Source organism: Emys orbicularis, chromosome 7 (assembly GCF_028017835.1).
Source record: "Emys orbicularis isolate rEmyOrb1 chromosome 7, rEmyOrb1.hap1, whole genome shotgun sequence".
NCBI classification, from domain to species: Eukaryota; Metazoa; Chordata; order Testudines; family Emydidae; genus Emys; species Emys orbicularis.
Genome location: NC_088689.1, coordinates 87424648 through 87449670, shown reverse-complemented (window position 1 = coordinate 87449670; position 25023 = coordinate 87424648). Strand labels below are relative to the sequence as shown.

Sequence of the window (25023 nt, the reverse complement as noted above, 5' to 3'; positions counted from 1 at the left end):
TAAAACCCATGCATGATCAATGGATTGATGCTGCATTGAATCAGCTATGGGTTGTATTTCTGTCCTGGTCCAGTTGCTGGTGAATGGATGGGGAAGGTGCTATCCCTTCTTATTCTTGGCCTGTTAGCCAAGAATTTTCTGTGTGGGCCGTGCAACCCAAAAAATATCCCTGACCATCAGTTAACTGAGAAGGGACCCAGTCCTCCTCAAGTCCCATTAGAACAGCAGAGTGGAAGAGGCTTTCCCCAGATGCCCTCTCTCCACTGCTGTAGCTGATATATATCTATATATCCTATGTACATATATATGGTCGTTGGGCACAGAGTTGTACACCCTGCTTTGAGGAGGAGTTGCAGTTTGGCAGCTGCATAAGCACTAAATCAGGGGTGCCAAAACTTTTCCTCTTACACTCCCCCCCTTACCAGTACTGGAATGTGACCATGCCCCCAGGCCAAGGGCCAGGAGCAGGGTCCGGGAGTCCCAGCCAGGTGGTGCTCGCTCCCTACCCCTGTGTGGGGGCTGTCCCAGGCCCTGCCGTGCCCCTCTAGTGGGGAACGCCCTACAGTTTGAGGATCACTGCACTAAATAGCTGCCTCAAAGGCAGTTATTGGGACTGGCACAAGTAGCTGCAGTGCCCAGACAGCCCACTCAGCTCCTGAAGGCTCTGCTCACTGGCTCCACCATCATCCTCACTTTGCCCCCTTACAAACTCCCCTGGTCTGCCCACAGAGTTGCTTGCGCTAAACATCCTTTACACACAGCCTGCTATGTGATTCCACCCTCCAATGTCTGGCCTACTAATTGTTTTCACAAAATATTTCAGATTGAGGCAAACATCTTTGAGCCACAAGGTATCAGTGAGCTAGAAGCACTTGGATCATTTATCAAGAATGACTTGACTCAGACCATTGAAAAATCTTTCTCTGGAAAATAGGTATAACTATTACTCACCTTAATGGAGAATACATGTGTTAAACTTGTTGAGACACTGCACTTTTTTCATGAGAATAATAAACCCTGATGCTGTCCCTGGAAATGCAGAACCTAACTGATGAGTTGTCACTGGCTTCTCATCTGGATTCATTTGCTCTCAAAGAACTTCTGCTTTTTGCATTCTGTACCAGTCTGGCCATAAGCACAACAAGCAATCCAGTGACTACTTAGGGCCCTGCACAGGTTTGCATCTTTTAGGTCAGCCTGACCTCCCTACAGCAAAGAATTGAGAGGAAGCAATTGATAGCCTGATTTACTTACACACAAATATGGACACACACACCAGAAGGTTGCCAGTCTTGTCTGAGGCCATACAAAGCATGAGATTAGCCTTGATTATGTATGCAAGAAAAATCAAACCATACATCTGTTGTGTCCTTTGCTCTTTACACAACATACATAATATGAAGGAAGCACAGAGGCATGGTAGGGTCCAAATAACCATGTCTATTAAGTGCATATAACACTCAAGGCCTCGCTACATATATACACTGCTGCTGCAGCAAGGTTCTGGTGGCTTCTGAAACATAGAAGACAGGGAGGACTAGAAGAGGATTTCACAAATTATATATTAGGTCGTATCCCTCTAAATTATGTGTGTGTGTATATATATATATATATATATATATAAATGATATATCTTGACTTTAGCAAAGCTTTTGATACAGTTTCCCACAGTATTCTTGCCAGCAAGTTAAAAAAGTATGGATTGGATGAATGGACTATAAGGTGGATAGAAAGCTGGCTAGATTGTTGGGCTCAACGGGTAGTGATCGATGGCTCAATGTCTAGTTGACAGCCGGTATCAAGCGGAGTGCCCCAGGGGTCGGTCCTGGGGCCGGTTTTGTTCAACGTCTTTATTAATGGTCTGGATGATGGGATTAATTGCACCCTCAGCAAGTTCGCAGATGACACTAAACTGGAAGGAGTGGTAGATATGCTGGGAGGATAGGGATAGGGTCTAGAGTGACCTAGACAAATTGGAGGATTGGGCCAAAAGAAATCTGATGGGGTTCAACAAGGACAAGTGCAGAGTCCTGCACTTAGGAAGAAAGAATCCCATGCACCGCTACAGGCTGGGGACTGACTGGCTAAGCAGCAGTTCTGCAGAAAAGGACCTGGGGATTACAGTGGATGAGAAGCTGGATATGAGTCAGCAGTGTGCCCTCGTTGCCAAGAAGGCCAACGGCATATTGGGCTGTATTAGTAGGAGCATTGCCAGCAGATCGAGGGAAGTGATTATTCCCCTCTATTCAACACTGGTGAAGCCACACCTGAAGTATTGCGTCCAGTTTTGGTCCCCCCACTACAGAAGGGATGTGGACAAATTGGAGAGAGTCCAGTGGAGGGCAACGAAAATGATTAGGGGGCTGGGGCACATGACTTACGAGGAGAGGCTGAGGGAACTGGCATTATTTAGTCTGCAGAAAAGAAGAGTAAGAGGGGATTTGATCAGGGCCGGCTCCAGGCACCAGGCAACCAAGCTGGTGCTTGGGGCGGCACCTGGAGGGGGGCGGCGCGGCGCTCGGGCCGCCGGGGAGAGCGGGGCCACAGCCGGGCTCGCCGCCCTCCCCCCGGTGCTCTGGCCGCCCTCCCCCCCCGCGCCCTCCCCCCGGCTGCCGGGGGGAGAGCGGCGAGCCCCTGCTGGGGCTCGCCGCCCTGCGCTCTGGCCGCCAGGGGGAGAGCCGAGCCCCAGCCGGGGCTCGCCGCCCTCTCGCCGCCCTGCCCCTGGCGCTCTGGCCGCCAGGGGGAGAGCGGAGCCCCCGCCGGGGCTCGCCGCCCTCTCGCCGCCCTGCCCCCGGCGCTCTGGCCGCCCGGGGGAGAGCCGAGCCCCGGCCGGGGCTCGCCGCCCTGCGCTCTGGCCGCCGGGGGGAGAGCCGAGCCCCAGCCGGGGCTCGCCGCCCTCTCGCCGCCCTGCCCCTGGCGCTCTGGCCGCCAGGGGGAGAGCGGAGCCCCCGCCGGGGCTCGCCACCCTCCCCCCCGGCCGCCGGGGGGAGAGTGGAGCCCCCGCCGGGGCTTGCCGCCCTCTCGCCGCCCTGCCCCCGGCGCTCTGGCCGCTGGGGAGAGAGCCGGGACTCGCCGCCCTCTCGCCGCCCTGCCCCCGGCGCTCTGGCCGCCAGGGGGAGAGCGGAGCCCCCGCCGGGGCTCGCCACCCTCCCCCCCGGCCGCCGGGGGGAGAGTGGAGCCCCCGCCGGGGCTTGCCGCCCTCTCGCCGCCCTGCCCCCGGCGCTCTGGCCGCTGGGGAGAGAGCCGGGACTCGCCGCCCTCTCGCCGCCCTGCCCCCGGCGCTCTGGCCGCCTGGGGGAGAGCCGAGCCCCGGCCGGGGCTCGCCGCCCTGCCCCCGGCGCTCTGGCCACCCCCCCCCCCAGCCGCCGGGGGGAGAGTGGAGCCCCCGCCGGGGCTTGCCGCCCTCCCCCCTGGGGCTCCAGCCGCCCTCCCCCCCGGTGCCCTCCCCCCGGCCGCCGGGGGGAGAGCGGAGCCCCCGCCGGGGCTCGCTGCCCTCCCCCCGGGGCTCCGGCCGCCCTCCCTCCCCCCCCCCGCACGGGGGGGGGGGGGGGGCGGCCGGTGGCTTTTTTGCCTGGGGCGGCAAAAAAGCCAGAGCCGGCCCTGGATTTGATAGCAGCCTTCAACTAGCTGAAGGGGGGTTCCAAAGAGGATGGAGCTCGGCTGTTCTCAGTGGTGGCAGATGACAGAACAAGGAGCAATGGTCTCAAGTGGCGGGGGGGGGGGGTCTAGGTTGGATATTAGGAAACACTATTTCACTAGGAGGGTGGTGAAACACTGGAATGGGTTACCTAGGGAGGTGCTGGAATCTCCATCCTTAGAGGTTTTTAAAACCTGGCTTGACAAAGCCTTGGCTGGGATGATTTAGTTGGTGTTGGTCCTGCTTTGAGCAGGGGATTGGACTAGATGACCTCCTGAGGTCTCTTCCAACCCTAATATTCTATTTTTCTAATTTCTATACATCACAATACCTCAAAATTGTGTTTTTCCCAAGATACATTTGAAGTGCCTTGTAGTGGAGACAAGCTTGATACAATGATCCAAGCACAGGATGTATAGGTAGGAGGATGGGATATGTGGCAAATCTTTTGGTGGATTACTGTTAAGGAGAGATGTCTTTTTTGCTTTTATTATTGGTAGCCCATGAAAACTTATCTGTACATTACATGCCTAGAGTATTGTATTGCAATAATAAATTGCAATCATGTCTAAGTCTTAAAGTAATGAGTTGTGCTGCTTTCTGCATTTAATAAATTACAAGGAAGAAGGCAAGTATATATGATGATTATGAAAAATATTCAGTATTTACATATCTTACTGGATACAATAGTTGGATATATTTTGGGAAATTATGTGGTAGAAAAATATATTTCACTTTATTTTTTCTGTAATTTTATAAAATTTTGGATTCTAACCTACTGCTTTTCAGGGCCATGTGTCTTTCAAGTCAACTATTGATCAACAGCGAACCTGTGAGAACTGCTCGACATCTTTCTTGGATGGAGATTTTACTATAAAATATGATGTGAAAAGAGACTCTGCAGGCAATTTACAGGTAGATTCAATGGTGATTTGGGGGAGGGACGGGTGTTAAAGCCCTAATCCTGCAAAGTCCCATTGAGTTCACATATGTAATGTTAATTATATGTTTAAGTCTTTTCTGGTCAGCTCCTACATTTTGTGCAGGTGATATGCACAACCTGCATGTTCTCATCTGCATCATGTTCTTTGTTTTTCAGATTATCAGTGGATACTTTGTGCATTTTTTTGCACCTGTGAATCTCCCCAGGGTGCCCAAGAATGTGATTTTTGTAATAGACATTAGTCACTCAATGTTGGGTCAAAAAATGGAACAGGTAACTTACCAGAAACTTGAGCATAAAAAAGGATGCTCCTTGGCACAGCACATTTCTTAAAATAAAATAAACAGGATTAATCAATTTCAAACAAAGTTGCAGAGTTTATTTTTATTACTTAAGAGTGATCTGTGAGGACTGAGGTTGCAGATGTTCTTTCCCAACCTCATTCATAAACCACCCTAGCTAGTACTTTACTATCGCTCAAAATGCCATAAAGCTCTTTTAACGACCAGCACGCAACTGTTGGTAGGTTGTTCTATTATACTCTGCTTCACCTCCAGTCAGCTAAGCAACTGTATCATGGTAATAAATCCTAACACGACAAAACACTATCTGAGGTTGCACAGGTGGATTGTGTAAATTCTATTACAGTTTTAAAAGTCACTTGCTTTGCCAGAAGAATTCTGAAATGAAAAGAGGCGTTTTATGTGCTCCTTATATCTTTACCCAGAATGCTCTTTCAATCGAGGATTAACTCCGTAATTAATACTTTCCAGCTCTCAGCCATTTCATATCTGAGGTCTGGTATCGGAACTTTGGCAACAAACTGAATTGGGCTATACAGGCATGCTGACTCCATTCATGTCTATGCTCTGCAAGGTTGGTTTTGACAAATTTCCTATTCTGAAAAAAACTTGGAAATGTTTCGAAATTGTCAAAACTTCCTATTTTTGACATTTTTGAAATGTGAGGTTCCTTTTTTGGTTCAAAATTTCAGTTAATTTATAGTAAAAATAAATAATTAAAATTATTTTGATTAGCCTTTTTAATTTAGAAGATTTTGATATTATAGATATTAAACATTTTGACTTACCGAAACCAATGGGTTTTTTCTCAGATTATTGGTTTGTGAAAATTTGAGATTTTGACTTTCTGTCACAATTTGGAACATGAAAATTTTTCAAAATCGCAAAAATTTTCTCAGAAGAAAACTAACTGTTTTAGCTGGCAGCAGCAGAATACTGTTATCCCATAAGCGGGGAATAGGTTGCTGGGACTATCTGCTGGATCTGGATGGGTGGCTGAGGTGGGGAGACCAGCTCAGTCCTTTCTTTTCTTCCCCAACCCCCAGTAGTTTGGGGAACTCCTGCCCCATATAATGCCCAAAGAGTCGGGGGATGGACTGCTAGGGTCATTTGCTGGGTCTGGAGAGAATATGGTTGGGAGAACAGGAGCCTGGCCAAGCTCTTCCCCACCTAACCCACCCCCACACTCACCTCTGCTACAGCTGCTCTAGCAGTTTGCAGAGTTTCCTGTACAGTGAGGGAACCATGAGCCCATCTTTTTATAATGGTCAGGTATTATTTTGGCAGGCTGCCAGATTTTTCATTTGCAACTGAGAGAAGGGAAATGACCATTTTCAACAGTTTATGATTACGGGTACATCTTCACTGCAGAACTTGCTTAGCCCACGTGAGCAGTATCTGGGTTAACCTAGTCCATGTCTGAGCAGCCACAGGCTGCAAAACCATACCTGAGCTACTGAGTCCTCACTAGTATTGCACTACCCCTTGTGTGTTGCTAGGACTTCTGGAGATATATCCCATCATTCTTTGTGCTGCAGGAAGCTGAGCTGCTCTATGATCCTTTCCCAGTGAATTGTGCAAAAACTTGTCTGTCCTGAGCACATGGAGGGAATTGTGGGAAGGTATTGGAGGACTATTCGCACTGAAGTGGTTTAGCCTGCATCCTCACTGCAAAGTGAGGATGAGTGAAAGCAGCATCCAGACTCTAACCTATACCCTAGCCGGGCCAGCTAGCCCAGGTTTAAAGCACCAGGAAGCTTGGGTGAGAGGTCTTTGTATATGGATGGGAGGGTGTGAGGGAGTACGGGGTAACACCGAGGTAAGAGCCCCGGTTAACTCTGCAGTGAAGACATACCTTAAAATACCTAAATGGAATGTCATGAGACCAATGAAAGGCATCTCTCTAGCCTGAACACTGTTTCCCTGACAAATTGCAAAGTTCTGCAGCAAACAATGGAGGCAGGAGAGCATCTCAAAAAAGGTTGCAAGAATATCTTCTTATGGAAATCATCAGGTAATTTAAGTATAGGGGTTGTTACTAGCTGTCTCTATAATAAAATATGAACAAGCTTCAGATTTCATGTTCTCATTTGTTTCTTTTAACAGTGATTATTATTTGTTCTAGACAAAGGAAGCACTCCTCAAAATATTGGATGATGTCAAAGAGAATGACCACTTCAATTTTATCTTGTTTAATAACAGGATAATATCCTGGAAGGAATACTTAGTCAAGGCTACCCTACAGAATTTGAAGGAAGCACAGAAGTTTGTTAAATCCATAAAAGCCACAGGATGTAAATATCACTAAATTTTAACATATCTTTCTCTAAAAAAATTTCATAATAAATACTTTGCATTTACATCTTTCCTCCAAGGATCTCAAATAGGGGCGTGATGAAACCATGTTTTCACTAGTCAGCTAAATAACAAATAATTGGTGTCATTCTTTGGCAAACAATGAATATGAATAAGAGGAAATGGAAGATGTGTTTGCTGATGGACAATTGACTCCAGCAGAAGAGAATAGGAAGGGATCTCTGGGTCAGAGGAAGGTGGCAAGAAAGAATCTGGCCAAAGATTGGGCATGGGAACAGGGTCTGGAGCCACAGAGGGCTTGTGAGGGAGTCATGAGCAGAAAGAAGGAGTAGGAGGACTTGGCTGAGCTGGTGTTAGGTGAAAGACTGCAGCATGTAATGGTGGCAGAAGGGATCCCAGCCAACAGGATGGAACAAAGAGGGATCTACAGTATTGTTCAAATGTTCTAAGGGGTTTGTAAAAAGCATTTAGCATGATTAAAATTATACAATGAGCCAAATTAAAATGGCTACAACCATTAGCACAGTCGTATGATGAACCTCAATGCTACTGCACATATTGCTTGGTTTCCTGTTAGAAGCTTACCTTTCAAAGACATGCATAGTAAACATGAAGAAAGCAATTGCAGGACTAACCTGATTGCTCCCTCATTTGATCTGAAGTTGTTGAGGGCCAGAGCACCCCATGCTAATATAAAACCACTCTGCATATTTTTTTCTGTCTGTGCTGCTGTCACATAGCTGTGAGTAGAAGCAGTCAACAGTATCTTTCACTCCTAGAGGGGCCTTTAGACTGTTGGTAGGCTTGAAACATTCTGGATTGACACATAGTGGAACATTATACAAACTTGTACTTACTCTTGTTCTGTTTTCTGTGGTCATGTCTCTTGCAGCGACAAACATAAATGATGCTTTAATAAGAACAGTTGAAATGATGAATGAAGCTCACAAAGAGAAGGTTTGGCCTGAGAGAAGCTCCTCTACAATTATAATGCTGACTGATGGGAATCCCACTAGCGATGAGTGTTCATAGTTATGCTGCCTGTGGACATCCCACTGTTGGTTCGAGCATCTGTAACTGCATCCCTGTGTTCAGGAAAGGGCAGACAAATAAACAGCGACAAATTTTTAAAGTGCTTGTACACAAATGCTAGAAGTCTAAATAATAAGATGGGTGAACTAGAGTGCCTCATGTTAAAGAAGGATATTGATATAATAGGCATCATAGAAACCTGGTGGAGTAGGGACAATCGATGGGACACAATCATTCTGGGGTACAAAATATATCGGAAGGACAGAACAGGTCGTGCGGGGGAGGGGGAGTGGCACTATATGTGAAAGAAAATGTAGAATCAAATGAAGTAAAAATCTTAAATGAATCCACATATTCCATAGAATCTCTATGGATAGTAATTCCATGCTCTAATAAGAATGTAACAGTAGGGATCTATTATCGAGTACCTGACCAGGACAGTGATAGTGATGATGAAATACTAAGGGAGATTAGAGAGGCTATCAAAATAAAGAACTCAATAATAGTGGGGGATTTCAATTATCCCCATATTGACTGGGTACATATCACCTCATGACGAAATGCAGAGACAAAATTTCTCGATACTTTAAATGACTGCTTCTTGGAGCAGCTGGTACAGGAACCCACAAGGATAGAGGCAATTCTCAATTTAGTCCTGAGTGGAGCACAGGATCTGGTCCAAGTGGTAACTATAACAGGACCGCTTGGAAACAATAGTAAAGAATAAAATTGTCAGACACATAGAAGAACATAAATTGTTGGGCAAAAGTCAACATGGTTTCTGTAAAGGGAAATCGTGTCTTACTAATCTATTCAAGTTCTTTGAAAGGGTCAACAAACATGTGGACAAGGGGGATCCAGTGGACATAGTGTACTTAGATTTCCAGAAAGCCTTTGACAAGGTCCCTCACCAAAGGCTCTTACGTAAATTAAGTTGTCATGGGATAAGAGGGAAGATCCTTTCATGGATTGAGAACTGGTTAAAAGACAGGGAACAAAGGGTAGGAATAAATGGTAAATTTTCAGAATGGAGAGGGGTAACTAGTGGTGTTCCCCAAGGGTCAGTCCTAGGACCAATCCTATTCAACTTATTCATAAATGATCTGGAGAAAGGGGTAAACAGTGAGGTGGCAAAGTTTGCAGATGATACTAAACTGCTCAAGATAGTTAAGACCAAAGCAGACTGTGAAGAACTTCAAAAAGATCTCACAAAACTAAGTGATTGGGCAACAAAATGGCAAATGAAATTTAATGTGGAGAAATGTAAAGTAATACACATTGGAAAAAATAACCCCAACTATACATACAATATGATGGGGGCTAATTTAGCTACAACTAATCAGGAAAGAGATCTTGGAGTCATCGTGGATAGTTCTCTAAAGACGTCCACACAGTGTGCAGCGGCAGTCAAAAAAGCAAACAGGATGTTAGGAATCATTCAAAAAGGGATAGAGAATAAGACGGAGAATATCTTATTGCCCTTATATAAATCCATGGTACGCCCACATCTTGAATACTGCGTACAGATGTGGTCTCCTCATCTCAAAAAAGATATACTGGCATTGGAAAAGGTTCAGAGAAGGGAAACTAAAATGATTAGGGGTTTGGAACGGGTCCCATATGAGGAGATATTAAAGAGGCTAGGACTTTTCAGCTTGGAAAAGAGGAGACTAAGGGGGGATATGATAGAGGTATATAAAATCATGAGTGGTGTGGAGAAAGTGAATAAGGAAAAGTTATTTACTTGTTCCCATAATATAAGAACTAGGGGGCACCAAATGAAATTGATGGGCAGCAGGTTTAAAACAAATAAAAGGAAGTAGTTCTTCACACAGCGCACAGTCAACCTGTGGAACTCCTTGTCTGAGGAGGTTGTGAAGGCTAGGACTATAACAGGGTTTAAAAGAGAACTAGATAAAGTCATTGAGATTAAGTCCATTAATGGCTATTAGCCAAGATGGGTAAGGAATGGTGTCTCTAGCCTCTGTTTGTCAGAGGGTGGAGATGGATGGTAGGAGGGAGATCACTTGATCATTACCTGTTAGGTTCACTCCCTCTGGGACACCTGGCACTGGTCACTGTTGGTAGACAGGATACTGGGTTGGATGAACCTTTGGTTTGACCCAGTATGGCCATTCTTATGTTATCAGTCAGGTGCCACTCCTAAGGAGTGTCCAGAAAGCAAAGAACTCATACAGTGACCATAAAAATTATTTTGGGCAGCCATTCACTCCTATTCTGCTGAAGTTTGTCTATTTGGTTGAACCTTGAGGCTATTTCTGGAAGAGTTAAAACATTATGGTCTCTCTCATTTTTAGTTGTCTTTGTTTTAATTAAGAACTTTAACTGGTTTCCAAGTTAAAAACAGAAAAAATTGAACCAATCAACAAAATAAAGCCAGACCCATAGTAACTGCAGTTGGGATTTACCTGTAATATCTCTCCTCTCTAGGCTTGAACTTTCTCTCTGATGAATTTTTTGTGCATGTATTTTAACCACATAATAGTATTTTTCTAAACATGCTCTTTAAAGGGAAAAACTCTTCTCCATAAAAATTAATTGTTTTCTGTGCTTTAATGCAGGAGAATTGAACCAGGGAAAAATTCAAGAGAATGTGAAAAATGCCATTCAAGGAAGATATTCCTTATACAACCTTGCCTTTGGCTATGATATGGATTATAATTTTTTAGAGAAGATGGCACTGGAGAACAATGGATTGACTCACCGTATCTATGAGGATTCTGATTCAGCTTTGCAGCTACAGGTAGGAAGAAATATAACCACCCTAGCCAGCAACTTTTACAGATATTAGAGTTATCTAATGTACTTTGATGATGTACTTTTTCCAGCATAGCTAACAAGTGATATTAGTAAACAAACATACTTTGTTAATGGTATCAAACATAATATATAGTGGGGAAACTTCTCAGAACAAGTTTTAAAACTTGAGCATAAGAAATAAGACTAAAAAATTGTTTTTTTCTGGTTATTCAGAAGTGGTATTCAATTCCATTTTGTTTAGGATCTTAAACTGCACCCATCACCATGCCTGGCTTATTACCCACTATGTCTCTTCAGGGTGCTTGGCCATTAAAAACACAGCTCAGTTGTGCATCATGAGGAGAAGTTAGTGTCTTATAGATGGAGGATTATAGATACCTGGTTTTCACCACTAGTTTTAAACTCTCACTGGCCGGCCACAGTGATTTTGCATAGAGCTGTGCAATTGTATTTTCCTAGCCAAATACCTTCTGCTACTTCCTTTTAGTGTTTAGGAAGTCTTCTGATAATTTTTGAAGTATAGGTCTGTCAACTCAGAGTGTGAAGTGAAGGGGACCTGGTGGAGTCATATTCCCCTTATTAAAATAAAGAATATGTAATACATGTTGATGAAGGCAGAAGAAAAAGGGGAGTTCCCTTTGTTAAATGTTCACTATCCAAAGTCATGTTCACCTTAAAGGAATGAGACATTAATCCAAAGCTTGTCTTTCTCTCCAACAGAGGTTGGTCCTATAAAAGATATTACCTTACTCACCTTGTCTCACTAATCCCGTGGACAGATAATTTTTTTTATAATGCAACGTTGTATTATCTTCTTGGTTCAGTATCCAGAGTGTGATAGAGAACATGAGAGCCCAATACTATAAAGTGCTGAGAATAACATGCAAAGTACTGAGCATCCTCAACTCTCATTAAATTCAGTGAGAGAGATTAATGCATTCAGCCACTGTCAGTATAATAACCCCTAACTATGAAGCAATCACACCTCGTACTTGATCTATGTGTGTTACCCATATAGAGAATTTACAGCTGAACTCCAATTTTAGGTACATTGATCTTATGAATGCCTGATATGAACCATTTTTCTGCAGTTGAAATAATCTTTCTGCCACCGAATGTGACTTCAGTCCTTTAGCCAATGTTCAAGTGCCTGTACAGGTTTGAAGAGACTGAGAGATTTGGTGGCAATAAATAAATAAATCAGGCACGCTGTATGTATTTGTTACTACTCATTATTAAGGCTGCGTGTCTGTCACAGAGATCACGGAAAGTCATGGATTCCTGGACCTCCGGGACTTGTGCAGCAGCTGGTGCTGGCTCAGGCAGGCAGCCCCTATGCCAGCAGGGGTTTCGGGCCACGGGCCAGTGCCCGGCCACCCCTCCCCAACACCGGCGGGGGTCTCCGGCTGCACGCCGCCACTGCCTTCTCCCTCCCAGCATCAGCGGGGGTTTTGGGCCATGCACCGCTCCCCGCCCCAGCACCCGCAGGGGTCCTGGGCCACCCCCCCCCCAGCACGCGTGGCCCCCCCCCCAGCCCAAGTTTTAGTTAGGGGTATATCGTAAAAGTCATGGACAGGTCATGGACCATGAATTTTTGTTTATTGCCCAAGACCTGTCCATGACTTTTACTAAAAATACCCGTGACTAAAATGTAGCCTTACTCATTATATACAGTATCATTGACAGATTGATAAATTAATTTATGCACCATATCTGCTGTAATTTTGAGAAGTTCAATTTTAGGTACTCAGTCTCCATTTAGTTAATTAAAAGGGGTTTAAACTGGAAGCACCACTAAAGGTTTACACTTGTTAATTGTGGGGGGGGGGCGGTTTAATGGGAACTGTCTGCTAGTAAAGAGGTAGCCAGATTGTTACCCACATCAGATATGCACGCTACATTATAGTGCTCATCTTTGATAGAGAGGTGTGGCTGTGGAAAGTAGTAAAAAATCCAATGAAATACTCCTCATATATAGATCTCAAAGTGCTTTACAAAGGGGTAAGCCTTATTTATCCTCATTATCCAAAACAGGGAAACTGAGGCACAGAAGCTAAATGGATTAGAGAGGGTCACATCTGCAAGGCTGGGAATAGAGTCCAGATTTTGGGACTCTTGGTCTGGTTTTCTATCCACTAGAATACACTGCCTTCTAATGTAAGTTTTCAACATGCAGTTTTTGAATTAATATAAGCAGCCTGGCCAATCAATTCAACATGGAAATTTGTATGCTGGAACTATTTCTTTTCTGCAGGCTATACCTCCATAGAATAAAAGAGGGCAAATTAGGTGCAACTTTCAGACTCTTGGCTAGCTCCTAATGCAGCCCTTTGTTGGGCAAAATTTGAGTGCCTGTGCAGTACTACATCGCACAGACACTTACGTATTTGGATTTGATCCCTTTTTTCCTCTTGCAGAGTTTTTATGATGAAGTGGCCAATCCCATGCTTCGAGAAGTGCAGCTGCACTACCCTATCAATGCAACATCTGAATTACCTCAGAACAATTTCAATCGTTATTATGATGGCTCTGAAATTGTGGTGGCTGGACGTATTATAGACAATGACCTGAACAGCTTTACTGCTGATGTGAAAGCTCAAGTAAGTATCAAAGTATTCTGCTGTGTGTTTATTTTAAGCAGTAGCCTGTTTTATAAAATGTCAAGGTTTGAGTCATACCAGAAAAATCCTGCAGAAAACATAAAAACAAATAAGAAGACTCTACATCCCCACTCTATAAATGGAATGTGTGTGACATATTTCAGTGGTCCTACTTATGGATAGCAGTTGCATAATCACCGCTAAAAAAATAAGTTTGACATCCACCATACAGTTAATGGGTAAACTTGCAAAAAAACCTAACTTATTTAAAAGTTTAAGTCTCTTTGAAAGTAAATGACATTTTTTTCTTTTGAAATGTTTACCTGCTGGCACAATGGTAGACAGTCTATCAAATGGCTCCTGTTACACTGACATATCTCTCTCTACATGTGGTGGGTTGCCAGTGCCACCATTTCCTCACTGACAAATAAATCAATGTTGTTTGATCTGATAGATGGTTCTAGCTCTCCCCAAACATTCCCTAGTGGTAGTTTAGTGTTTCAGTACTTTTGGGTAGTGATAACTCAAAAGCATCCCACTATGAGATGAGCTACTATGAATTAGCAAAAAGGAGGTTAAATCATGCTCTTGCATGCCATTGATTGAAAAGGAAGTCTGAGTATCCACTTAAATATCTCAATAACCCCATTGTTTCATATTTGATCTAAATTAAGTGTAATATCACTGTAATATCACCCTTGTATTACCTTATGTGGTAACACTGAGGTGCACTTGGCTGCTACTGTCATTGAACAGGGGTTAATAAAAATAAAGAGGTGTCCCAGAATATGTATGTTAGTGTCAGAGCTTGCGCATACATCCAGGAAGAGGTACCCAAAGCCTCACCAAAATTTCTTGTCTTATTTTCACCATTACAGACTAATTTCTTTATCTGACTGTATCACATCAGTGTAATTAATTGCAAGTTATTAGAGACCATTTGTTAGTTGCTGCATTTCTGTATGTAAAAAATGCACCCCTAATTGAAATACCTTTATGCAGTGGTGAGATCATTTTAATTTTTGTAAACAGCAGATTCTCAATTCCTAACAGGCAAACAATGATGTGACATTTATTGAACAAGTAGATATTGAAGAAACAGCTAAAGCTCTCCAAGACCAGGAATACATATTTGGGGATTACACTGAGAGGCTTTGGGCCTATCTCACCATCCAACAATTACTGGAAAAACGGTAACCAAGTATAAAAAAGTATGCAGTTAAAATCGCTTTGTGTGTTGGTAGTGACCAAAGCTTATTACTATCAGATAATGGTTGGTTGATGTGATATCAGTTCCCAGTAAACATGTATCCACATCATGAAATCCACTAAAGCATGTCAATCTCAGGAGAAGGGCCAAGAGACTAAATGGGCCATGGAAACGGAACAATTCTCTCCTCTCTTGAAATGGTCCATTCAAATCAGAGCTGTGGAACATTTGAAGGACAGCATAGGAAATCGTGCATTTGTGCTGCCACTTGTACCCTATAACTTCTGTGGATAAATAGAACCCTTTGGACTTTCAATCTGTCACCTTTCACCAGCACTTAAATTCTTCCTAAATAAAATGACAAGGAACCCCCCCCCCCACACACACACACACACCTTTGACCATCACTGATTTGCTCTGCATTCCAGTGGAAATGGACTTGGATCATTTTATTCCTCTTTATGTGGGACAAATTCTGCCTATGTGCATATAACTCATTTTTAATTATAGTGATAGTGGGCCAGGCATAAGAGTCCTGAACCTACCCTTCCCTTCCCTTCCCCCCCCCCCCCCATCCCTCTCAGTTTTGGTGCTTTATTTCCATCCCCCATAGCTGTCAAGTGGCGCTAAAGAATGGCACAACTCCAAACAGATCAGGGACATAAGTGAATGGAGCGACGTGGGCCTGGTAATCTGGAGTGTGAGTAGTATAGGGGAGGGTGCCTGGCATCAACCTGCACCTTCATGAAGGTCCACATTGTTCTCCTGTTTTGGAACCTCCCTTTCCTGTACATATGCATTGTGTAATCATCACTATCTTTGGGGAATTGGAAGATAGCCCCTGAGTTCCACTAATACCATTCCTCATCCTATAGTGTTCAGCACATACCCTTCTCTGCTCACCCCTTCCCCTCTGCAGTTTCCTATTCCCTACTGACTCTAAGAATGAGGGACTAAATCTAGATAGAAACTCAAAGCACCTCTAGATCTCCCCATGTATTATTGCATATGCCTAATTCAGATTCTGAATGTGACTACAATTATAGCAGCAATGTCTTTGCTTGATTATTAGTCTTCTAAAGGCAAGCAACTTATTCATTTTAGAATAGACTCAGGTTAGAATTGAAATAAATAATTTTGCCACTCAATGGCTTTAGGAATCCTGAATACAATAAATATTTCTTTGTTCTAGATGGTCAGGCTTGATCATTTTTCTTTATCCTAAAATGCTTTCCCTCTAAAGTCAGTATTTAATGGAAACTACTGGCTCATGGTGACCTGATTAACTCAGGTGAACAATGCCACAGAAGCCAAATGCATGATAAACATGCAGGTCTATATTCTACTTTATATCACTTCATGGTTTAGAAAATGAGAGTGTAGAATGAATGGAATAGCACTAATCAAACAAGAACCAGTGTAATAACATTAGATACCTAGGTATAAAAATAGATTGATAATGGAACATGTGGTATTGTATTTTTAAATGTTGTTGCAGAAAAACTGTTGTAAATTGATCAATTGCATGTGCTCTTTACCAATATATATATTTAATTCAGAGTGAGTCTTTCTATTCAGGTTAAGAACTGCATAACAAAGATCCAATAGACTTTGTTTTAAATAAGCTGTTAGACATATACAACCAACAGCCCACTAGAAAATGCAAAGAAACACTAATTTTTATAGGAAACTCATGTTTACAGAGTATCTTCTACTGATAGTCTGTAAAGTACTCTCTGGTGCATGCGTGTGTGTGTAGTACTGCCCTCTACTGGACTTTAGGCTATAACCTCTCCATTGCAACACACAAAAATGTTATTATTACTTGATTATGGATGGGTTGGCATTGAACCTGAACTTTAATCTGCACTCACATGAGTTGATACTAACTCAAAGTGTTGCATTCAACTCAGGGGAATTCTATATTAGATCTCATCTTGACAAGTAAAGAGGAACTGATCACAGAACTCAAAATAAGTGGTAAATTAGATAAAAGTGATCATGATTTGATTACATTTGTTATGTGCAAATAGAATAACATCTAAACCAGTAACATACATACTTGGTACTTTAAAGGGACCATTTTCACAAAGCTGAAAACAATTATGAGCCAAATCAATTGAGAGAAAGAATTTAAACAGAAAAATGTGACTGTTAATTGAGGTCTGTTTTAGAACATTTTTCTAGATTACTAGCTTCCCCAAAAGCCACAAACCTATAATCAAGAAAGAAGGTCACACTGCCTATTGGAAATTGTAAAATGGTCAATAATTCAGAAAAATCAAAAGTGGTCAATAATTACATTTGTTCTGTACCTGTGGAAAAACACGGATGATGTATGCATATCAAGTGATGAAACTCTTTCCATTCCAGCACTAACTCAAGAGGATATTAAACAGCAGCTACTAAAGCTAGACACTTTAAAATCAGCACGTCAGGATAACTTGCATCAGAGAGCTTTAAAAGAGCTTTCTAAGGAGCTCTCTGGACTGTTAATGTTGTTTTTCAATGTCTTGGAACACTGGTGAAGTTCCAGAGTACTGGAAAAAAGCTCATGCTGTGCCAATATTTAAATAAGACAACCCGAGTAATTATTGGTCTGTCAGCCTGATGTTGATGCTGGGCAAAAAATGATGGACATAGGGCTTAATTAATAAAGAATTAAAGGAGAGTGAAAAAGTAATGCAGTTAACATATTTTATGAAAAACAGATCTTGTCAAATTAACTTGATTTTTTTATAAGATTGCAAGTCTGTTACAACACAATATTTTGATTAAGAAACTAGAATGATCCAAAATCAGCAAGGCCCACGTTAAATTGATTTAAAATGAGTTAGCTGATAGGTCTCAAAATGGAATTGTAAATGGGGAATCATCAAGTGGGTGTGTTCCCTGTCCTACAGGGATGAGTTCTTGGCCCTACACTACTTAACATTTTTATTAGTGACCTGCAAGAAAACATAAAATCATCACTGATGAAGTTTGCAGATGATGCAAAGATTGGGGGAGTGATAAATGATGAAAAGGACAGGCCCCTGATAGAGAGAGGCCTGACACAGAGAGGTCTGGATCTCTTGATAAGCTGGGCACAAGCAAACAATATGTATTTTAATAAAGCCAAATGTAAGATCATACATCTAGGAACAAAAAATGTAGGCCATACTTACAGGATGGGGGAGTCTATCTTGGAAAGCAGTGACTCTGAAAAGGACTTGGAGGCCATGGTGGATAATCAGCAGAACATGAGCTCCCAGTGCAACACTGTGGCCTTGCTAATGCTATCCTTGAATATATAAATGGAGTTGGGAGATTATTTCACCTGTGGATTTGGCATTGGTGCAACCACTGCTGGAATACTGTGTCCAGGTCTGGTGTCCACAGTTCAAGAAGGATGTTGATTTATTGGGAAAGGTTCAGAGAAAGAGCACAAGAATAATTAAAGGATTAGAAAACATACCTTCAGTGATAGACTCAAGGAGCTCAATCTATTTAGCTTCACAAAGAGAAGGTTAGGGGTGACTTGATTACAGTCTATAAGTACCTGCATGTGGAACAGAAATTTGATGATAAAGGGCTTTTCAACCTAGCAGACAAAAGTATGACAAGATCCTATGGCTGGAAGTTGAAGCTAGGCAAATTCAAACTAGAAATAAGGTGCAAATTTTTAACAATGAGGACTACTTACCAAGATTATTGGTGGACCGTACATCACTGCAAATTTAAAATCAAGATTGGATGTTTTTCTAAAAAAGATTTTCCAGTTCAAACAGGAATTAATGCAGGGAAGTACTATGGCCTGTTTTCAGCAGGAGATCAGACTGGAGCACAATGATTCCTTCTGGCCTTATTAAAGTATGAATCCCTATACTTAATGTAACTTAATCTTGAAGTTATATTGATAGGACACCGACAGCCTCTGGTGAATTCAGGAAAAATAGACACACCTGTTCTTTTGCCAAATTAGAGGTGACATCTACTCATTGTAGAGAGATTTGGCTGGTTTTAATCATATCTGCTTTAATATACATGGTTTCCCCCCTCCTGCCTGATCTACTTGTGCTGCCCTTTTAACATCTGGGGTAGAGACCAATGTTTTGAGAGCCAAAGGTTGTGAGTTCTACATGCATGCTGTAAGTGTGATTGATGGCTGTAGGTAGGTGGCCATACATTAGGAGTTATAAACGGAGGCAGTCTGCTTAGTTTGGGGAAGGACCAGCATGGTGATTGTTTTTTCCCCTGATGCCAAAACTGAGGAGCCATCTCTGGTTAAAAGGTTTACAAATAAAACTGTCTATTGATACTTATCACTATACAATCAGCCAAAAGCATCATATCCAAAATGTGATGTTTAAATACAAAAAAAAAACCACCTTGGAAAAGTCAATAGCTGCTTGTTGCTTTGGTCCCTGAACTGGAAAATTCAGACAGGGATCTTTTTCACCACTAAAAGACAGTGGTAACTACTATTAAAATACAAATACACAGAATTGTTTACTTGAGCATTGGGTGCTGAGACTTGCTGAACAAGAAGTTTTGTAATACTTAATAAGATCCAAATAGTATTTCTAACAATAATATTTAAAGTAATAAGACACAACCAATGAATGAAAAAGACAGAATCTGAGTTCAGTGGTTTTTGGCTGATTACAGAAGAGAATGTTGCTATTATGCAGAAAAATATAATGCAGTGTTTAATGTCTTGGCTTTGTAGAAAGTGTCTAAAAAGGTGCAAGTTGCTGTTCTGATTTGCTTCCTGCATTCAGCATTTCAGCTCAAGAAGAAAAATGGAGGAATCTTGCAGCAGAAGCCCTGGAGCTCTCTCTGAAATATAAATTTGTGACACCTCTCACATCCATGGTGGTAACAAAACCAGAAGATAATGAAGATAAAGCTGCAATTGATGATAAACCAGTAGAAGGTAGAGACATTTTCATAGTTTTGCTTCACAGTCTAATCTGAGATCATTTATCTAGTGGGATAATTCATTGTGAATAAATTATCTGATGTATTTAATCGTATTTTATGTTCACTAATCATTCAAACAAAGCCTGATTTCTGCAAATTTATTAATTATTCACAAGTTTTCAAGTAATACTATAAGCAAACAAATTTGGGGCTATGGGTTGTTTGTCACTTTTATAGTCACTAGCATAAGGTGCTTTTGAAAATTTACACACGAGTGATTTATGAGCCCAAGTACCACTGGATTTCAATGGGACTTAGAATTCTAAATCATTAGGTGCTTTTGAAAACTTTGCTCCAGTGTGTGACTGGTATTGTTCCTCATCACTGACTGGATGATTGAAGCTGTTGAAGCAGGAGAAATAAAGAATAATGTACTTCCTGTATGATTTTTCGGACTGAATAATCATAGACTCTCAGATTGTCCTGAAGGGACAATTAGTTGATTTAGTCTCACCTTCTGTATAACACAGGCCATAGACTTTTATCCAGTTATCCCTGTACTGAGTCCAATAACTTGTTTGACTAAAGCCTATCTTCCAGAAAGCATCTAGAAAACCTCAAGAGATTGTGAGACTTGCAATAAAATTATGAGAGTTGGCAACACTGAAAATTTTCCTTGAAGCCTTCTAGCTGTATGATATATGACAAATATTTATTAATAATAATAATTAATGGAGATATCCCATCTCCTAGAACTGGAAGGGACCTTGAAAGGTCATCGAGTCCAGCCCCCTGCCTTCACTAGCAGGACCAAGTACTGATTTTTGCCCCAGATCCCTAAGTGGCCCCCTCAAGGATTGAACTCACAACCCTGGGTTTAGCAGGCCAATGCTCAAACCACTGAGCTAAGCAGGCCAATGCTCAAACCACTGAGCTATCCCTCCCCCGCACTGAGCTATCCCTCCCCCCCACTGAGCTATCCCTCACTCCCTATTGCAAGTACTAATCATAACTTGACACAACCACTTCCACATTATCTTAACCACTATTCTTTTATGTTCCATGTGTTATGAAGTAGATGGGTACAAATTAGTTTATCCCACTCTGTATTGTCTGTGATTATACAACTGAAATTTTATACCATAACACTGATTTTTACATATATTGTGTGCACAACCCTTATCTTTTATTCTTCCTTTGCAAGGTCGCCTGTGAAGGGTCCTCCAAAACACCTTTGTGTTAGAGAGTGAGAATCATGTCAAATAATGTACACTGAAGACTCTCTGAAGAGGGGAAAACTTTTACTGTCTTTTTAATTCTGTTCAGAGCTAGTGAGGCAACTAAAAAAAAAAAAGAATATCCAGGATTTTAGTATCTTAAATGTAGTTAGAGCATCTAAGATTGTGATGGTGAATATCTTTCCTCTTTACCCTAGCAACTTGAACTGTTGTGAGAAAATGCTTTTCATCAACAGATCCCCTTGAAACAGTAGTAAAAATGGTTTAAGCAGTAATGTAGACAAGACAAAATGATATCCAATACCATTTCAGAAAGCTTGTCTGAAGCTTGAAAGGGGTGTGGTGGGAGGGGACTATTTTAAACTTCAAAAGATGCCAGTTTAAAATCATTTTGATTCATCTAACTTTTTTTCCCCCCAATCTGTCAGATACTTCTATTCAGTATAGTTACCCTTCAAAGGCAAACTCTGGTAAGTTGTCTTTTTTTAAACATACCTACAAAAACCATACACAGTTCTCCCTTTTTCAAGAACAAATATGTGATGTCATCACAATGCTCTTAAGAGAAAGTTAATTTTACCTGGGGTATAAGTATTGTGAAAATTAATTCAAGTTGATACCTGTAACATAAGAACTTTTCAACATGAATGAAGGCACAATAAAACCATTATCAAAACTATAGGAATAACGTGTGCTTATGTAATTCATAAGTGTTTAGATACCAAAGATAGAGATGTTAATGGGAAATAAAAGCAAACACTTCGAGAAAACATATAACACACTTTCTGTACTGTGTAACGTAATTTATGTAGCTTGAAGTGCTATTCTAAAGTGACTGTGCAAAATTACACCATTTTACTTAACGTAACTGATCCTATTGTGTATTCAGAGTCATATCTACCCTCTTTGGTAACAAAGTTACTCCTGTTAGCCATGGAGAGTCAAACAGCTAAGAAAGTCAGCTGCTGATTCTACTTCAGCTTGTGTATACTCAACAGAATTTGTCAGTAAGTTTCAATGTAACAGTTATGCGACACGACTGAAGACAGTGGGGTTGTGCAGGTATCACTAAGTGCATGTTTGGAAGTCAAGGGGTTTCACAGGTGCAACTGACAGTCTAATTTTGTTGGCAAAATCAAATGATACACAAGTTGAAAAGATCTGTACTCGATTCTCAGATCTCAGGTTGACATTGCAAATCTGGCAATTAGAAAATACATCTTTCTCTTTGTAAGCTGTACACACTTGATTTGGAATCACTAAAACATGTTAAACATGAATGCCATTTTTACAGGCAAGTACATTTTAAGAACAGAACCACATTTTAGCCTCAGAGCCTACCTCATTTTAGCCTCAGATCCTACCTCATTCACTGGTAATCACTATGTTAGACGTCCAATCGCTATTAACCTTTTTGGTGAACACCACAACAAAGAAGGCATTTAGCACTTCTGTCATTTCCATATTTTCTGTTGTTGTTTCTCTGATGGGTCCCCCTTGGGGTGCCACCTGGAACTGGGGTACCACTGAGCCCCCCTGACCCACCAGCCTGGGCTCACTTTACACTGTACTGCTGTAACCAGCCTGCCAAGCCCTCTCCCAGGCTCCAGCCTGCACTTTTGCCACAACACATACAGGTAGGGACAGACCCAGCTGCAGTTACATGCAGGCAGGTTCTTTAACCAGCTCCTGCATGGGAAGGCACAGCTAGGGCACCTCCCAGTTCTTATGGCACATACCTCCTCTCTGGAGTGTAAACCCAAAATTATAACATCTTGCACTGCACTGGGAACTGTACAGCATAAGCTCATGAAATTCACCCCCTCCCTCAATGTGAAGAGGACATACACACACACTAGTTTTAGACAAAGCAAAAACAAGTTTATTAACTACAAAAGATAGTTTTTAAGTGATTATAAGGGATAGCAAACAGATCAAAGCAAATTACCTAGCAAATAAACAAAACACGCAAACTAAGCTTAATATACTAAAGAGATTGGATATGAATAACAAATTCTCACCCTAAATGATGATACAAGTAGGCTGCAGGCTCTTAAGGGGCAAGCTGTGCTGGCTTACAGCTTATAAACCCCAGTTGTTCCATTCACAGGCTAAAAATCCCTTTAGTCTGGCTCCAGCACTTCCCCCCCAGTTTAGTCTTTGTTCGTGCTGTATTGTTTTCCCAACAGATGTCTGGGATTTTGTTCACATCTATTTTGTTCTTCTTTGTTGCACTTCCAGTGAATTTCATTGGGTGAAGAGTCTAATTACTAATTATCTCAGCCATAACTTACTGTTTCTCTATCACTGAGAGGCTGCTTTTGTAAGTCATTTAATCTGAGACATTGTAATGTGTTTGCAGTTGATGGAGATCCACATTTCCTTATAGAAGTGACACAGAAAAAAGACCATCTTTGCTTCAATATCAATTTAGATCCAGGTGTGGTGTTAAACCTAGTAAAAGACCCTGATACAGGTGGGTTAATATTTATCGAAAGTAAAAGGGCAAAAAGTCCAGGAGGGAAAGGATGAGAAATAATTTTGATTCTGAACTGAGAAAAAACACGTAGTACCACCAGTACCTGTCTACTTCCAGATAAAATGTGTTTGATGGGCTATACAAGTGAATGAGGACAAATACAGGGATGGATTTAAGCAGCAGCACTAACTTTATTAACACTTCTCCCTGGAGTAAGGTTTATCTGCCACGTATCCCCATACTAGGCATTTAAGTGGGTCCAGTGAGGGTTTACAAGGCTCCTATCATATAGCCCAGTGGTTCTCAAACTTTAGCAACAGAAGGACCCCCATTTTGATTTACAATTTTTGCTGACCCTCAACCCCCCCACTCAGCCCTAGGCCCTGGCCCCACTCCACCCCAGGCCCTGCCCACACTCCCCCCTTTCCCCCAAGGTGCCACCCCACCCCCCTCTTTCCACCCTCTCCACCGCCACCTCTCCTCTTTCCCACCTCTTTCCATTCTCTCCCCTGAGCGCGCTCCATCCCTGCTCCTCCCCTCCCTCTTAGCACCTCCTGCACACCACTGAACAGCTGTTCTGCGGCATGCAGGAGACACTGGGAGGAAGGAGGAGGAGTTGATCAGTGGGGCCAGCAGTCCTGGACCTGACTTGCAGAGTACCCTCGCGACCCCCAGGGGTCTGTGGACCCATTTGAGAAACTCTGATATAGCCCATAAATAAGAACATACATAAGAACATAAGAATGGCCCTACTGGGTCAGACCAAAGGTCCATCTAGCCCAGTATCCTGTCTTCCGACAGTAGCCAGTGCCAGGTGTCCCAGAGGGAATGACCAGAACAGGTAATCATCAAGTGATCCATCCCCTGTGGCCCATTCCCAGCTTCTGGCAAACAGAGGCTGGGGATACCATTCCTGCCCATCCTGGCTAATAGCCATTGATGGACCTATCCTCCATGAATTTATCTAGTTCTTTTTTGAACCCTGTTATGGTCTTGGCCTTCACAACATCCTCTGGCAAGGAGTTCCACAGGTTGACTGTGTGTTGTATGAAGAAATACTTCCTTTTATTTGTTTTAAACCTGGTGCCTATTAATTTCATTTGGTGACCCCTAGTTCTTGTGTTATGAGAAGTAGTAAACAACACTTCCTTATATACTTTCTCTACACCAGTCATGATTTTATAGACCTCTATCATATCTCCCTTTAACCGTCTCTTTTCCAAACTGAAAAGTCCCAGTCTTATTAATCTCTCCTCATACGGAAGCCGTTCCATACCCCTAATAATTTTTGTTGCCCTTTTCTGAACCTTTTCCAATTCCAATATATCTTTTTTGAGATGGTGCGACCACATCTGCACACAGTATTCAAGATGTGGGTGTACCATGGATTATATAGAGGCAACATGATATTTTCTGTCTGATTATCTATCCCTTTCTTAATTATTCCCAGCATTCTGTTCGCTTTTTTGACTGCCACTGCACATTGAGTGGATGTTTTCAGAGAACTATCCACAATGACTCCAAGATCTCTTTCTTGAGTGGTAACAGCTAATTTATACCCCATCATTTTATATGTATAG

General features: G+C 42.2%; 1 pseudogene; it reads left to right on the top strand.

The window, feature by feature from the left end:
- Nucleotides 1–25023, top strand: part of LOC135881563 (inter-alpha-trypsin inhibitor heavy chain H3-like) — a 120165-nt pseudogene that overhangs the window by 90444 nt on the left and 4698 nt on the right.